Raw genomic sequence first — 4,148 nt, forward strand, 5'->3', positions numbered from 1 at the left:
AAGTGCAATGAGTGGTTCATTGTGTTAATCCAGCGGGTCCATCAAAGTCTTTCTGAATTCTGTTATGCACTTGTGTTTTGTAATGCGTTAATCATAACGTTTATGACTCAGTTGTGCACTGTAGTTACGAAGTGACACACCGGGGCTGCACATTTCATTTAATTAAATACAGGGACACATTTTCGAACCTATTGGGAAGTCTGAAAGAGACTGCTGCACGCGTGCTCTGCTACTAGAGAGAAACGACGTCACTATCGGTCTAGCCAATGGCCCACCACACCTTTGCTGTGAGATAATAATGACATCATGATCTTGTCTTAACCCCATCCCCCTCTGTGTCCCTTCCCTGCAATAATACGCAGATAAATGTATGTTTGAAATGCATAAGCATTTCTATGTCTACCCAACAATAAATGTCTCCGTCCATCATGCAAGACGAATGCAATGGCTCACACCTCCTTAAACAATGGCTCATACCCCTACACTAGGGTTTCTGGGATTGGACCATGAGTGTTTCACGTAGGCATATACAGCTTCACTGTAAAAAGAATGAACATTTTTCTGCTAGAGACCGAGACAGTCATGAGGTGTATTAACAAATGAAAGTTTATTTAACATGCCGGGTAAATGCTGTTTGATAAGCAATAAATCGAATTTACACAAAAAGCAGAAGCAAGATCTGATGTGTGTCAATACAGATCCCAACAGGAAACGCATCCATCTCTGAAAGTGTAATAGCGACCATGCTGACACAAGATTCTCCCAGTGTATTTGCATCTACAGCATCCATAATTTCTCTAGGCAGCCGATCTCCACGGAATGCTAGCTTCTTCCTCTACGATGCACTCTCCACATCTGAATGTGCATTGTAGAGGAAGAAGCTAGCATTCTGTGCAGATCGGCTGCCTAGAGAAGTTACGGCAGCTGTAGATCTAAAAATGCTGGGTTAATCTTGTCAGCACAGCCTCCGTTAGAAATGGATGCATTTCCTGTCAGGAAACGCACATTAATTTTTGCTTCTCCTTTTTGTGTATGTTCAGTCTATTGCTTGTCAGCGAGCATTTACTCGGTGTGTACATTAAACTTTTGGTTGTTAAATCATATCGGTTTTCTTGTTTGTCCTATGTGTTCTCTGGTGCCATTTGCAGCCAGGCTATTCGTTTTTTTTTTTAGACTGCAACAAGTCACTTTAATGGCCCTCATGATACCTAAAATTTTTTATTTGGCCAATGTAGCAAGAATGTACAGTGAGAAGCAGGAAGAACAGGGTATGCTAACTTCTAATTAAAAGGTCTATTGTGAAAATGCAGTGATCTATAAATGTTACCACGAAGTAGTACAGCAATAAAACCTGATAAAGACTAGTGCTTGATGAAACCAAACATAAAAGCAGGAAAGGGAGAAAATACATATAGATATACAAGTCCAGGGAAAAAAACATTGTGATCACCAAGTGTGCATGTGGCTACCTTCCAGGAAACTCATTTTTTTCCCAATGGCATGGAACTGGAAGAATGTGCTTGCATAAGCACGCGGTCAGTCTGTCTATTGGAATAACAACAGTGTTTCCTGAAAGGTGCTGGCATGCAGGATCGGCAATTGTAATGATTTTTTCCTGCACTTGGAATTTTTCTCTATTTTCTTTCTGTAGCATTTTTATTTATGTTTGGCTGCATCAAGCACCAATTTTTATCTATCCTTCAAAGATGTCTTTCTTTTTGTGAGGAAAACTCGGGGAAGGCAGGAGATGGAAATTCAAGATGATGAGCAACATGAGAACAAGGTGAAAGTAGGAGCCAACGTTTCCACACGTGGACCTTGAAGAAGACAAGTCCACTTGTCGAAATGTTGGCTCCTGCTTTCACCTTGTTCTCGTCCTGCTCATCGTCCTTTTTTTCTGGTAATTTATATGAGTCGCCACATTTTTACAAATGAACCTCAGTTGAAAGTTAGTCCTCATCCATATCTAGTGTCATCCTGTTGATACTGCTTCACGCTGTGCACTCTTGCAACATTTGTGTGCGCGCGCGCACACAGGCATGGATTTGGATGTGAAATCGGGCCCTGGGGCAGAGGTATTATTCTTCTGTGCAGCCTCGTGAATTCATTAACTATATTGCAACAGAAATGTGATGGACAGGAACGAAATGAACACACAGAGCGCTTCGTTCTTGTCTGTTGTCTATCTGTTGCACTTTAGTTAATAATGAATACACACAAACTCATCTAGTTTTCAGTTATTATGTCGGGCTTATAAGCCTGCTTGTGTCCTGGAATATCTGCATGGCTACGTATCCTGTAATTTTATTTCTGGCCATGTGCTTGCAAGTCGCGTGTCAATCACCTGATTTTCCTGACAATCTTGTGTGATGTGCAGGCACAGACAGTTTCTGGTGAATCCATGCAGGGTGTTGTGCAGGGTGTAATCTGCACTACAAGTGCTGCTTTGATTGCTTTCAGTTCAGCTTTTCTAGGTATAGGATGACCTGGAATGGTACTCACTTATATGGGGTTTAGTTTATGTAGTGTCGTACTACTGTTACACTGCTATTGCCAGATCAGTGTACTATATGTGCCTTATGTTTGCTTGCATCTTCATGATTAGCAACCTCCTCTGTGTGTTTTGCAGTTGCATATAGTCTTCTGGCCTAATTGTTTGCCCCCATATTCCACGGTATGGGCCTGTTGTGTTTCAAGTTCAGGTACTCCCGACGTTGTGTTTCTGAAGGGAGAGGTAGTCGTCTTTGCATCTCATATGCTAGCTGGCATAGTATCTTGGGACGAGGTTCTGAGCTCTTGAGACAAAGAATTTGTGCTGCAGGCTGCAACTCTACTCCGTCTAGGTGCTTGTTCGTTACTTTCTCATAGAGGTCTTCAAGCATGGTACAGCTGGAAAGACCTGTTATTACTACCCGATGCCTGTATTCAATGAGTTGTCTTTTTGTGTACTGCTGGTAATTCATACCGTACGATACCTTGGACACAAGCACAGCATCTGCGATTTTCTATAGTATCCACTCGTCCACCCCCATTATTTCGAGATTATTCTTTTCACCAGATGTGGAAGTTGCGTCCAGGCACTGCATAATTGTTTCACCCACGTGCTGGCTCTGCCGTCATGGGCTTACACTAGCTGAGGATTTGTGGATGTTGACTTGCGGGCATATTTGTCCAGCTATGAGGATCACAATGTGCAATCTGGGGTAGTTCTTGATTCTAGTCTTTTTTTTTCCGACGTTGATATGAGCCGACTTATCAGAAAGCGAGAGGCCAGACTGGCCAAGAAAGTCTGCAGTGTTGTCGAGGGCTTGTTGCATCATTCTTGATTTCTGTATAAGGTAGCTTTCCCATGGACTGTAATACACCATAGGCTGTAGTGTTTCTTGTAGTATGCCCGTGTTGTTGGTGCATGTGGGTCAAATGTACCTCCAACTCTCACCTGGAATTTTCTGTCTTTCAGAAAGTTACTGTTTAAGTGCTCTACCAGAAATGCTTTTGCTCATCGTTCCTTTTATTAGAGCAGCATGAGGTACTGCTGTTAAAAGCCTTTTCACTCTCTTCATTCTTTCATAAGCGGTATTACACAATGTCCTGCAATAAAGTTTCTGCTGCTTATGGCCCACTCATATCTGCCAGAAGGGACAACTCTTGAAAAAGGTTTTCTTTGTGCTATGTGTGCGACGTAGTATAAGCATTCATGCCTTTTGTACATCTGTAGAACCAGCTTCCTGACAGAGTACTTGCTATACCTGATCATGCTTATTTGTGCAGTGCTGTTGAACAATACATATCGATGCAATGAATATTTACACATTCGAATTATCACGAAAGATGGTTGTTTTACAATTCTGCCCTTTGCTTTCTATTGGTGTTAGATTTTGCATAAGCATGCCCCCCTATGCAATAGTATTTTGAAGTGTAAGGGTTCAATAAAAGGTGATGAACTAAATCTAAGTGCAAGAGCTTTTTTTCTCACCTACGACTCCCATCGAAATGCGACTTCCATGGCTGGCAAATCAACCCCTCGCCTTGTGTTAGCAGCAGAATGCTATAGCCACAGTGGCAGGTGAACAAATTGAAGAACAATATTTCTGTCCATAATTTTTTTTCTTGCCTGTATGTAAGTAAAGTTTGGTATAAGTTTGTCA

The sequence above is a fragment of the Dermacentor albipictus genome, chromosome 2, assembly GCF_038994185.2.
Source record: "Dermacentor albipictus isolate Rhodes 1998 colony chromosome 2, USDA_Dalb.pri_finalv2, whole genome shotgun sequence".
Classification (NCBI taxonomy): domain Eukaryota; kingdom Metazoa; phylum Arthropoda; class Arachnida; order Ixodida; family Ixodidae; genus Dermacentor; species Dermacentor albipictus.